Below are 14,564 nucleotides of genomic sequence, written 5' to 3'. Positions count from 1 at the left end.
CGCAGAGCTTCTCTGATTACAGCGGCTCATGAAGGTGTGGCGTCTGCGCATGCGGGCGTCTCGGCCACTGTAACTCAGCTACAACAGAGGTTCTGGTGGCGGGGACTGTACAAACAGACGCGCGAATATGTCCTTATGTGTGACATTTGTCAGCAGATCAAGCCTTCTACTGCTGCGCGTCCGCCTCAGACACAGTTGTACATCTCTAATAAACCGCTTGGTTGCGTTTATTTGGATCACTGCGGTCCTTTTTCTTCTGATACTGCGTATAAATACATCTTAGTAGCAGTTGACTCATGCACACGCTTTGTGTGGGTATGGCCGCATCGAAGCGCTGATTCGCGAACTGTCATTAAGGATTTGCGTGTCTTTGTGGGAATCTTTGCTTGTGGTGCTTTCCATTCAGACCAGGGTCCGGCTTTCGCCTCTAAGGCGTATAAGGATGCTATGGTTTCATTGGGAGTACAGGTGAAGTTTTCAAGTCCCTACAGGCCTGAGGGCAATTCTGTAGTAGAAAGAATGAACCGCGACTTAAAGCAATCTTTGACAGCCCGTGTTATAGGCACTAGTAGAAACTGGCTGACCCACCTCTATGGCGTGCAGCGTGCGCTTAATAATCTGCCTAGAAGGTCTTTGGGTGGGCGGACCCCGTACGAAATGCTCTTTGGTATCAAGATGTACGTCCCTGACCTCGATGGTGCAGACTGCCAGGCCCAGGCCGCGGCCTTTGACGTAGATGAACATTGCAATGTTTTACAGGATCTACAAAAGACCAGAGACAGTCTTGCAAAGGAACACTTGCCCTCCACGTCGGATGATGCGTTGCAGATCCCGGTAGTTGGCTGGCTACCCCAAGTTGGAGAACTGGTTCGAGAGAAGATCGATAACAATAAAGAGTTTGGTCCCTCGTATCGAGCACCGGTTCGAGTTCTTGGAGTGAAGGGCACAAGAACAGTCATTTTACCACCACTTCCAGGTCGTAAAGAAAACAGATTTATTTCTATTGACAATGTCAAGACACACAGGGTGGCCGATTCTTCATAGCATGACACCGGCTGTATCCTGTCCTTCCATGGTGAGGCACTCTGTGCTGGCTATTACATCTGGTGCAGATCAGGAGGTGTCCCTCGAGATGCCTGCTATGTCCAGTCCTTTATTAAATACTATTCCTGTTACTAACATTGATGAGCTGACCTATGCAGATCCTGCTGATTTATCTATGTCCGATTTACAAGCTCGTTTGGCTAACCAGTCCAGATTCTCTTTTGACTCTGTTTCGGAACTTTCAAAGAAACCATCGAATATTGCAAAATATGCCACGTTGTTTAAAAAACATTTTCTGATTCCACCTTGGACATACATTTGGCTGATACTATTTTCATTTTATCTTTTTATGTCAATTGGTTTTGTGTTTTATTTTTTCCGCCTGATCGATGGCCATTATGTGAAAGAAAGAACAGGAATTCGGTACCTTAATGGAACATTGGCCCCTCTTTCCTCCTCACATTCAGCACACAGACTAAAAAGAGACTTAAATACAGTAGAGATTACTGCTTGGCCTGTCCTTGATGGGATTGTGTGGGATGCGGTTAAGTTTCAGATACATGGGCCCACAGAAGTTATTAATGTTCCTAATGTGCTTAGAGTAAACATGGGAGATGTGATTAAGCAAAATATTCGTTCTGATGATTGGGATATTCAGGCCGTAGAAGCATTGTTCTCTGATTTGAAATATTATGCGGCCTTTGATGCTGAGGATTTGTACTTGGATTCTGTTAATTATGGTGATTTGTTTTGCTATCAACATTATGGAAATCATTTCTTACACAAAACGAGTTCCGGGAGGGTTCCGGTGAACTACACACAGTGGGAACATTGTCCTGCGCCTTTGCAAGGGAGCTCGAGTACATTTCTGGGAAAATACTTATATTTTACAGATTTTAATCAATCAAATCCTGAGTCGTTTTATTTTAAAGTGAAACAGAAATTCAAGTCCAAAGTCAGACTTACCGATACAAAATTGCTGTATTCAAAGTCCTTTCTTGACAGGTTAGCTGTAGATGGCTATGAGATATGGAAGGAAGCTATTGACCTTAAATCGGTTTGGGGTACCAAAGATTGGCAGGTACAAGGCACTGAGGCTTTGCATCGTGCATGTCTCATCCCGAATCACATGTTGTTTTTAAATTCTACTATTTCCCAGACAACATGTTTTGGATTGGCTACATCTAAAAAATTAAATGCGCCAACTATCCCTGATTTGGAAGAATATTCAGGTTGGAATAATTTCACTACATTGTCCATAAGTGAGATGCGAGACCTTTTGCACAATTCCTCCTTTAATATTTCCAGTTTTGATCCAGAGGGGTGGCTTTTGTGGCAAAGAAGCTCTGATTCTTGCCAACGTCGTTTTTTGGGTTTGTCTGAAGGTTTTAAACACATCAGGCCGGATCCCCGTTTTGAAACAGATCACACGGTTACTACTTATTCAGTAGGCAAATTGTGTCAGAACTGGTTACAACATTCCACTTTGGCTGCAGTAAAACTGCATCTGTCACGTTTGAATGAGAATATCGAACTGAATGATTTTATAAAAGGCCCGGCTAGGGGTAGATCTAAACGCTTTCTTTATGCTGTATACAATGAAATTTGGAAATTTTCACAAGTTGAGGCAGCTAAACGCCTGAGGGCTATTGATCAAGCAAATTTGGAAAAAGTGCTTGCAGTGGTCGATAACAGTATTAACATGCTTTCTTCCAGGATTTACACATTGGATAATATTGTTTCTTCTGTTGTTGATATTGTACATGATGAAGTGTCCACGTTATACCATGGTCAAAATCAATTGCGTTCTGTAATGCAGTTTGCCTGGACCCTACAGACACTTAAGGCTGGTCGAGTTCCCTGGACCTCATTGAACGTTTCATCCCTTTTCGCCCCTTTTAATCTAACTGAAAAACAGCGCATGCTTTCAATGCGTGATGCTTCATTTTCTATGTTACATATTGAGAAGCTAGAATCCTTACCTTTCTCTGTTGCTGAAACCACTACTGCCACGTGGCTTATTCATGGATTAATTACATTACCATTTCCCTTATATGAATTTACTAACTGTATGCGGTATATTGCTATAGGACGTTATGAACCACTAGGCAATGCATTTCTACATGAGGCATGGTCATTACCATACACGTATAGATGTCTGAAGGATGGAAAAGAAGTGAATCTTAATGGTGAGGAATGCACACAGTCACCTGACCATTCATTGATATGCAGACACATTCAGTTACACGGTTCTTGTAATCAGGACCGCCCAAATTTAGCATGTGTTTTAAAAGGCACGCCAGTTCCAGCAGTGGTTCCCACATTTACATTATTGGCTAATGGTAGTTATTTGCTTTTAAACAGCGAGTTATGTTGTGGGTTATTAATTGGTGTGGCTTATGTGGTAACTGTATCAGAGCGTGTGGTGTGTTGCAAGAATGTTCTATACCCACCCACGCATGGGTCTTCAGATGTCTCCATCTGGCCACGGATTCCAACCTTGGAAGCGAAGTTCAATGGTTTAAGCAGAATAAGGGCCCTTTTGTCTCAAAAACAAGTGACCCTGAGTTCGGCCCGGGAAACTTATGTCCTTCACATAGCTAACACCCGCACAGAGGTGCAGGCGCTTTTAAATACTGATTTGCCGTTTCATTTCTGTGAGCTGGTGCACCAGATTTTAATGCTTCTTCGACGACTGGGCTTGCACATTTTTTTAAATTGGTAAGCAGTGGCCTCGTGACTACGTTTGAAAAAGTTTTTGGTATCATTCCCACGTTTTTCCACTCTATTTTTTCGAGTTTGTTTGGTGGACTACCTGTGTTGCTGGCTGTAGCCGCTGGCATTTTTTTGGTGTTTTTCTTCATAAAACATGGATGCCCATCCTGCGCAAGAAGCCGTTCAACGCCTCCTGACACTGTGCCGTAATCGGATGCTCAATTACTATGGAACTTTGCCGCTTGCAGCATTAAGCACGGCCTATGGATTGTCATTTCGGTTCACCGACTTCACGTGTGTCCAACCTGTGTTTCACTGCCTGAGCTGCGAGTTCGATTGGGCCATTGATTTGTGCCTATGCTTAAGGACTGCTCCTGACGTCGATTTTGATCAGCTAATGCGTCCCGTGGTGGCTCACGAGCTGATTTGTTCTGGCGAAAGAGTTATGGCCTTGGCAGCGATGAATGGAATATTGAGCCAATGGGAGATCTCTGCAGCGGCAAATGCCTTTCTGACACACAGCGTTCTGGTGAACCCACCGAGTTGTCCTCTGACGTTACAGGAGGATCCGATGCTGGAAGAGCACGTATGTTCTTTCCCATTGCTGAATTGGATTGCTGAACTATTTTCGGAGGATGGCAGTGATTTCTTGCTGGAGGCTGTTGCAACTTACTTTGCATATACTGTCCAATCGTGAGAGACCTGGGAGGATTGTTTTGTTATGGAATATGACTTTCCCCTTGCTGGATTGGAGGAGTGAACTGTACTCAAATGATGGAGAGTTCAATCACGTGATGTCGCTGAAGATAACGTCGATATGGCACATGACTTTGGATATCGGATAAGTGCCTTGTTCTTTTCTCATACAGACATTTGAATTAATGAGCCCTGGTCCTACATTCTATGATTTTGAGACCTAGCGGATGACTTTTTTGGTTCGAAAGTTTTATTTTTAATTTTTGATTTGAGGCCACTGTAGGCATTCATACATATTCATTCATACATATTTTTTTAGCTTATTTTAGCTCAAAATTATTGAACTTTGCTTTCATTTTGTGTATCTTGTTTATGATTGCCTTTTCCCTTATGTTTGACGGTGCTCGGATCAATGGGGGGGTGTCATATGGATACTTCGTTACATATATTGCGTTAAGTTAGCATGAGTGTATTACATGTTTAAACAGCCGTTTTTCCTTTGGCTTCAGTTTTGCACACGACACCTACTTGTTGTTGTCGCTTTCACCCTAGAAGCGGTGAGGTGGTTTATTTGGAATAATATGTTATTTCTATGCTATCAGCTTTGCCTGGTACACTTGGTACAACTGTCTGCACACTGAGAGCTGAACAGTCTAAGATTAACCTAACACAAGGTTGCTGGAAGGCCTGATCCTCGCACCACATTAGACATAACACAAATAATGTTGATGCCTACATTTTGGGCTCTACGCGGGTTTAAGATAGAGTTACACGGAATGAACGACACACTTGGTGCTGCGCATGAAGAGAGCTGGTAGCTGTTGATGTGATCTACTCCTACTGACATTTAGAGGTATGGGGCCGCCCTGCTAAAGCCCGAATGAGACCTTCATATATATAAAATAATATGATAAATAGGGTGCGCGAAATATAGGTGATATAGATTTCTATAGATTTTGCATTATAACATGCTATCACCATTTGCTTACTATGGATTAGTGACTATGCTACTGACTCTGATTTTTATAATCTGCATTTTGGTATTATACAAGATACTGCGTTTGAGAACTTTGCATTGAATAATAAATATTTCAAACTTGCACTTGTGTTCTGTGACTCTCAGTTTTGGTTTGAAATGATTATATAACGAAAGAGTGTTCATGTGTTCCACGATTCCTGAGGTATTCTAAAGTTCATGTTCTGGTTTGTCTAAGACATGGATCATTCCATAATGAGCCATGAGACACTGTAGCTAGCTAGGTAAGGGGATTTCTGATACTGAGATGAGTTTTGGATCATCCTAACTCACTGAGGTTCTAGATCTCTATGCACAGTTCTGTGAGAGAACGGAAACCCTGCTACAGCACACTTTCTTGCTGTTTTATTTCTTTTTTTCATTAACAGCCTCCTGTCTGCTGGTTTTTTCCCCACCCCCACACCTCCACACCCCCGTGACCCCCCCTTCCTCCCAACCAGATACACAGCTACCCCCCTTCCCTCCCCTCCCGCTCCATCCTATGAGGCTCAGGGACCTTCAGTCCCGGTAAGTAATGGTTTACCGAGCTCCACTCCCCCAGTTCCAAGGCCAAGACACGCAACCTTATTTATATACAATTTGCAAACAGTGGAAAGAAATATAGAAAGAAAAACAACAATGCTGAAACCTGGGAAAAAGAGTTAGAAAGTTCATTCAATTCTCCCCCCTAGGGCAATAACAGCGTCAGAGTAGTCCCTTAAAGTATATGATTGAATTCGCAGATGCCAACAAATCAGCACATTATCAATGTGTCCCAAAAATCTTTAGCCTGTACTTCAGACAAAAAAAATTTCGGCTGGCCCTTAAAAGCAACCTTTAATTTAGCCGAATTCTGTAAAAAAGCCTCAGCCCCCTTTTTCTGAAATTCTGGGATCAGTTGACGGAGATGCCATCGCTTGGAGACTGTGGCTTGGCAGAAATCGGGTCTAACGAAGAAGCTGCAATCTTTAGCTGAGGCTTTCTTATCTGGTCGTGCACGTACAAAGATATCCTCACGAGCTCGAAAATTGTTGAGACAGACCAATATAGCCCTCGGGAGGATCTGCTCCCCTTGGCGAGGGGTTTTAATTTTGATTTTCTTATGCACACAAGGAATATAGTGCACTGCTCTTAGCAAAACCGAAAAATGGCAAAGGTTCCCTCTCATTCTGCACACATATACATGTAAATATAAAATCACATTGCTTCCCAGGTTAATTCAAATTTTAAGACACATTTCTATTGGTTATACATATCAAGCCTTGCCCACTGACCTCTAACTGAACCAAAATTGCTTCTGGAATTTTCTGGAGTCATGCCTGGACTTCAAAAGAATATTACAAATAGTTTTACTCTTTTTTTCCATAGCACTTCTTTTAACTATACCAGTGACTTGGGAAATCTCACTGCAATTACATATTACTGTAATATTAATATGAAATATGCATTTTAATGCAACAAATTACTTCAAACCCTCCCCCCATTCTGCTTAATGCCTGTTACCATAGTAACAGTTTATGGAACACTCAACTAAACACACAGGTCACAAGTTCAGTACACAATGTTGCAAATTCAAACAGCAAGTGTGCTTGACTTTCCAAAGTATAAGCTTATCCTATCTAATGTACCTTTCAAACAGTTTTTACTAACCAATAAGAAACATGCTTTTTAAACACAGAAACATGCACCCTATTTTTGAGTCTATAATGTTCTAAAATAAGCCAATCATTTCTCTTCTTTTTTTAAAACTGCATCTTGTCCAGACATCTTATTTTACAAACTGCCTACTTCAGCTACACACATCTTCTGAGTGCATACAAACTTCCCTTCAAAATGCTTAAAGTGTGGATTGTGGGACACAGCTATATGTTCTGGTGCCAAAGGTATGCTGAAAGCGAGGTATTGACAAAGACCTAGCTTTGCAAAATGTAGATATTAAATGGATTGGACAGAGAGGATTAAAGTGGCACCAATTGATGCCATTGGTTAAATCCTTTTTGCATCTCCAACACCCTCACCTCATAATTATGCACTGTGGTGGCAATGATTTAGGCACTTTGACTGGGGTAGGTCTGGAAATGCTAATGAAGGACACCTTTGTAGAATTGATGTTACTTTTCCCCCAAACTGCCTTTGTCTACTCTAACATATGCCAAATACAGAAATTGAACTGGTCCAATCAATTTGGTCCCCACTTTGAGAAAGCTGGTTCTGCTTACCTCAGAGATTATAGGATGGGCTCAATTTACAACAACAATCTGAGTTTTAATATGGATGGCATCTACAGGAGAGATGGTGTACATTTCACAGATGAGAGTAACAGAGTCTTTCTCAACAACTTAGACTCTGCATAGGTACTTACTTGTAGGTACCAAAATCTCCCAATAAACACAAGGGCTCTTTTTAGAGCCACCCAAGATCCAAACATATAACCTAAATTTATATTTAAAAAAAAGGTATTTTTTTTTATTGGAATCGCGCACCCAGCCCGTTTTGGAGTCGCGCACCCAGCGCGTTCACACCAGGGGGTCGCCTAGGCGTCGTGCACCCCGGGCGTTCACACCAGGGGTCCGCGCTGAGTGTCACGCTGGAGTCGCACCTCCAAATTTTTCTGGTAAAAAAACCTGGCTCCTACCAATAATTTCTATTCGTCCCGGGGACCCATACACAACAACGGGGACCGTGGGGGGAGCCTCAATACCCCCACGGTCCCGCCGGCTCCCCGCGTCCTCCGGGAGCCGGTATTGCTTTTACACATGGGGAGTTGCTAATATGCAGCTCCCCATGTGGAAAATCAATTCTGCTTTGAATTTTGGATAAGCTGCTCTCTCTTCCAAAATTCAAAACATCTAGTAACGACTAATTGAACTGCAGCTCTTTGTAGAATTATTTTGATATTGGATACTATAATATTCACAGCCCACTGCTAATCTCATCCCACAATGATTAGCAGGGCCTTTGGTTGGGATTGTTTTTTTGCCAATAATTGTGCTTGGGGTGGTCCTAAGAGGATGGGACCACCACCGAATCATTCAACAAAATGTGTTTTTTGTTTTCAAGGCATCTGCTTGGTTCTCTCCCTAGGTTAGGGAGCATCCCAAAATCATCACCCCTCTCACTTCTTGCTAATTATTCAGTTTCACTTTTGTGAAAGTACTATATGCTCTTTAGCATATAAAGAGAGATAATTATTTTATAATAGCTGGCACTGTGCAAGATGCTATTTGCAATTATTTCACAGTGCAGACAAGTACACAGTGCCATCAGCTATGCTATGTAGTTCAAAGTATACCACGTGCAGCTACGTGTAGCGCTACTTTGCAAACTACGCCCAGGGTTAATTTACACCCAGACTGTGAACGGGGTAAAGATTGTTGGACTGAGGAAAACAAAAAAGGTGATGAGTGGAATGCTTGAATTAATATTCACCACTGATAATTACTAAAGGCTGTTCATACACAAATCAGGTTTGGTAACTGCTAGTATAGGAACATTCCAGTCTGAACAGCCAGGTTCGGTCCACTTTACCAGGGTGCGCCAGCAACCCTAAACCAGTTTCTGCCTATTTGGTTCTCACCAGTGAGGCATAATTAGATTCCTATGAAGCAGTCAGTATAGGAATTACTTGTAGATAGACCTGTCGCACTTAGGGCATAGCACTGAGGAAAACAAGAAAGTGATGGTTGGACATGGAACTGATATCTATCCTCCCTTAGGGTCACAACAAAGGGAACCCCCGATGGTGTAGTGACTATAAGACAATATGTCTCAAACTGTGGGTTGTGACACACTGGTGGATCACAACTAATTTTTGGTGGTTCGCTAAAGTCCGGGCAATAAATAGAGATGCCTTTAAATTCTATTTATCGTGTCACATTTGCAGTGGTTCAACAACTGAGGTCAAATGTCAGGCTATGTTTTCTGGCAAGTTGTTGCTTATTCTTTTAATTTGGGTTTAGTGTTTACTTTTTTTTTCTTTGACTGAAAAGGGAGAGGAATTTTTAAAGTTGAAATATGAGACAATCTTAGGATGTTTTCTTGTAACATACAACAAAATGTAAATACTTGCAAATTAACAGTATGCATTCAGCAGTTAGGAAAGCAAAAATGAAGTACATTTCTTTTTTGTAATTCTAAAGTGCACTGGAAACAGAGATTTTAATAGGATCAAAACAAATAAAGCTGCTTTAATTGGTGATTCACAAATGATATATATTCACAGCAAACACTTGGAGCTGTGGCCGTAGGCGATTCATTGTGTTCCTCTTTACGTCTAACAGGTGTTGGAAGTGCTGCATCCATCTAGTAAAAAAAAGACCAACTAATCTAAAGTACCCTACTCACAAACTGCATTTTGAAGTACATTTGTAGTACTACAGTAGTGCTACAAATGTACTGCAAAATGATATTCACGAACTAACGTGTGGAGGTTACACCACCACCTCTCCTGTCTTTTTCCGTGCAGGGATGTCCGCTCCAAGTGCACAGTCTCCAAACATTTTAGTTGTAAATGGGAGCGGGTCAGGGGGGAGTGGCTGGAAAATTGGAAATATTTATGACTAAAGAGGAGGAAATTAAGGAGGAGTAAGTAGAAGTTAAGAGAGGGTTTAGCAAAAGACATGCATCCCCCAACAAAACACTAAGGAGCAGATTTATATTTTCTCGTGCGACATAGGGAAGCAATCACAGTTAAAGTGCTGTTTTGCATGAAATGGAGAGGGCAGATATGCTCCATATTTACAAAGATATCAGCATTTCTGTTGTCTCCTTGCTCTAGCGCACTCTGGAGCATAGTTACAAAGAAAGTGGTGGCGCATGGAGTTAAGCCTAAAAGGCTAACAACATGTTCCGTCACTTTAGAAACGTAGGCCTGCGCCATATTCACAATAATATGGTGCAGCTCTGCGTTTCCCCCTGTGCCGGCGATAACTTCATCTGCCTAGCGCCAACTCAGGCACCCTTGCACCATAGAGTGCCTGTGTTAAAAGCAGGATTGTTTTTGTACAGGAAGAGACACACAAAAACAATCCCTAGCGGCATTTTCATCTTTCAATGCATGCTGCAGAATGCAGCAGATGAGGAAAGAGGAAATAACGAGGATAAATAAAGATATTTCTCCTCGTTATGCCTCACTGGTGAAGGCATAGGATTTTGACGCATTCCCAGGTTAACTAGTTTTAGTAAATCTGGGAAGGTGCCAAAATCCACGGGTTGATGTATGGGAACTCCCATGCTCCCCCCATGGAATGCCTCCCAAGTTGAAATGTTATGTAATGCAGTGCAAACAGCTGCCCTGGCTTACATTTATTTACAGAGTCATGCAAAGCTGTGTAAATTCTTGCATTGCTTTGTAAATCTAGAAAAAGCCCATATGTTGCCTAGCATGACGCAAAGGCTTAGTAAATCTAGGCCTAAGCCCCGTTGCTATTCACAACCTGCCCATTAAAATTGCTACAGCAAAAAAGGGTCCTAAAATATAAAATTACTTCAGCTTAGAGATGAAGTTACCAGTACTGCAACCCCCTTCCTTAGAAATCAGAGGAGGTAGGAAATCTTCACGGGGAGCGCGATGGCGCTCCCCGATTTCCACTTCTTCCTTTTGATGGGCCAGGGCAGGGGCTCTTTCACGGGGTGCAACACGGCGCACCCTGACTTAACTTCTTTTGGGGACAGCCCCCGGGATCCGACCCACCCCGGGGGCATTCTCTGAACCGGCGGCGGAGCCCCGCATCATTGTTTGGTCACAGGTCAAAGGTTGCCACCTTCTGGGGGGCATATCTCAGCCCCCAGGGGTCCAATCTTCCTGCGTTTGGCCTCTTCTTGCTCCTGGTGGTGCTCCCAGCCACTGGGAGCATTCTCCTTCACCCTCTGGTTCTCTGAGAGGGGGAATTAAGCAGGGAGCTGTCTTCACTGGCTCCCTGCGCCAGCCTTTCACCTGCTCTCCTCCTGGGCCTCTCTTTTTCCTGCTCAGAGGCCCCTGCTTCTGCGCACTGGTACTGGACTCTATTCCTGGCACTGTTCAGGATCCTGGGGGTGCAGTCAGGGGGTTCCTCCCTCCAACTGCCCATTGTGCCAGGCTCCAGCACCTTCTGCCTCAGCAGACCACACCCCAGAGAGAGCTTCTCTTCCTCTGCAAGTACTTTTTAAAAGTAGAGTAGGAGCCTGGCAGGAAGTCTCGGTCTGTCCTATCAAACAGCGACACATCACTTCACTGCCCCTGCTCCCTCCTTCCTGCCCAGCCTCTGGGTTTGTTCAAGATGGCGTCGCCCAGGGTCTCATGCCACATGGTCTCTGAAAAGCCCCTTTCCCCCTCGCTGCCTTACCTCCTTGGTGCAGCCTGGTGCCTTGCACCCAGTGATAGCTGCTGATGGATGAGCCTGTAGCCCCACCCATCTTCTCTTCATGGAGAGGAGGCCTTAGCTTGTGGAAGAAAGGTTATCAATCCATCCTGCTGAGGTCAGCCCTCAGCCAGGGTCTGGTTATGGCTGGCTCAGAAAAATATGACAGTTCTAGATAACCCAAAGTAGTACAAATATGACTTTGGACTCTGCAGAATACTCTTTCTCACACCCGTTACAGGGGACTTTAGTGCGTGTCTGGAATCTGTAGGCCTTATGAAAGTTACTTTAGCCCATGGGCTCCATATCACCATAGGGGAATAATGAAGTGAAAAACAGTAAAGCACACTGACTTTCCCTGGCATGTTCCTTCCCAGTGTATAAAGCCTATTTCATGTCACCACCCAATTCTGCATAAGTCCTGCCACACCATTCCCTCTGTAGCGGCTCCTGGACTGCGCATGCTAGGTATCTCCCCTTTGCAGCCCCTACACGTATGCACACGCATGTACACATGTGTATGCATGTAACCAGCCCGGTGTCCCTTACTCCAGCTGCAGCAGAGTGGCCTGGTCAAGCCAGGAGGACACCAGTAAAATCCCCATGCAGTCTCTTTTATCCTGAATTCACTGTGGGTGAGTCCCAACTTATGAGGCTCCCCCACAGTAAAAGCTCAACAATTAGGTGCTCAAAAAGTGAAAAATCTGGGTGGCCCATAGTGTCAGAACCATCTTCTAACACCTGGCTATTCTAGAAGTTTGGGGATGAGATCCGAATAGGATAGCGCCGAGATACACATTTGGTGTGATTTGTTGTGCTCTACAAATGGATATCATATCATAACTACTTGAACGGTACCAGGTAAACGTCCAAATGTATGTGGATGACACAAAATTACATTTCCTCCTAAACAACTAATTGAACAGTCCTATCAACAAAACTGAGAATGTGATAACTGAGTACAGAGGCAGGAGTGCAGAGGGAGGTTGATTGGGAGGTTAGCAGAGGGAGGAAGAGGATAGTGCCTGGCCTTCGTATTACATTCTTCCACTGTGCCTAAGGAGGGGAATGGACAAAGGCCGGACTGGACTGCAGCCCTCTCTCAAGGTGGGTTTACAGGCCCAATTTCTTGGCCAGTAAAATTATGTTCAGTGTTCACACACCCAGGAAAGCTAGCTGCAGAAACACTTGGCCATTTATGAGCGGGGCCTAATGTCACCACATAATTCTCCTCTGCTCCCCTTGGAATTGGAGCCCAGGAAGGAGGGGGCCAGGATGATATTGAATGTGTATACTGAATCACTCAAGCACATTGGTCTCAGCACCCTCCATCAACAAAGTATCAATAGGGGGTTTTACAATGAGGCCAAAACGTACCTTTAAGAATATCTAGGAGAGGTCACTCTAGGCACAGACTGCTGTGCCGGGGTACTGTGATAATTTGGAAGTACACACATCAACAGCGATTCAATTTCCAGTCTCTGTGTCATACTTTTATCAATCTATATGGACTGTAGAAGGGCACATGGAAGCAAAATTTGCCAGGTCTGATGGCTTAGTGGACCAATGTGTACACTGTAATGACCTGTGTTTGGCCTCATGGTCATAGGTACAAATCCTGTCGGGTCCGCTTAGCCATTCGCCCTTCCGAGGTTGATAAAATGAGTCAAATTGAACTGGGTAGCAATAAACATCTGTTATTCAGTGCCTTAATACCCTTGGGTGATACATGCACTTTACAAATACACATGTTGTGTATATGCAGACACCTGTTGACTATTAGAATGGAAAAGGGATATTTATGACTATGTCCTAAAACTTTCAGATTGTGAAGACCTTTTGTGAAGAAGTGTGGAAACCACTTAAGATCATCCTAGTCGAGTAACTATCTCAGTTGCATTTTGTTCTGAGTTCCATGGCCAAATAAGGGACTAGATTCTATTATTTCAAAGTAATGGGATACATGCAATCTGTGGCAATTTGTGCCGCATTACCCAACTGGAAAACAGCAACTGATATCCGACTTTGCATGCAGTGGAACATACTTTTCTAACTGGAATAGCTGGGACAAGCATCAGGCATTGGGACAGAGAAGCAGGAAAGGCTGCCTTAAAGAAACAAGTGCACATCATTAGCATTAAAACTCCCTAGGCAATGTTGCCTTACAAAACTACTGTCCTCTCTAATACATCAAGTTTAATCTACTGTTTATCCTACCTGCACCCCTCTATTTTCACCAAATTCTTACCACAACCTGTCCATCCTGCCCTGCATCTACATTCTGTTTTCTGAGTGAACTTAACCTCCTATAACCATAAACATTAACTGCTGTCTTCGGCAACTATACCCTCTCCTTCTACTGTTTCCTGAACTGCAACAGCAATAAACTGATTGAACAATGACAACCAAGGGGCAAAATGCCATCCAGAAAGCCCCATTCACCTGGGTTTTTCAGCCACCCAACAGAAACCCCCTTCTTGCCTTCATTTATTCTGATGCTGCTGTCTCCCTACCTATTTACACTGTTGTCTATTTAACCGCCATATGCTTACCCCCATTGCCTCTGCTAACACTTCCCTCATCTGCATCAGGTATAGGTCCACACCCATAGGTGACAAATACAACCTGTCCTTGTGGAAAAAACGTACTTCCTCGTACTTTGGGGCATATGTACAAGCCCCTATCGCCATCACAATGTCACTTTGAGTGACTGTGGTGGCTAAAGGAGCCTCACCTTATTTAAACTGCAGGGTTAA

The sequence above is a fragment of the Lissotriton vulgaris genome, chromosome 1_1 (assembly GCF_964263255.1).
Source record: "Lissotriton vulgaris chromosome 1_1, aLisVul1.2, whole genome shotgun sequence".
Taxonomy (NCBI): Eukaryota; Metazoa; Chordata; class Amphibia; order Caudata; family Salamandridae; genus Lissotriton; species Lissotriton vulgaris.
This window is presented reverse-complemented; position numbering follows the sequence as displayed.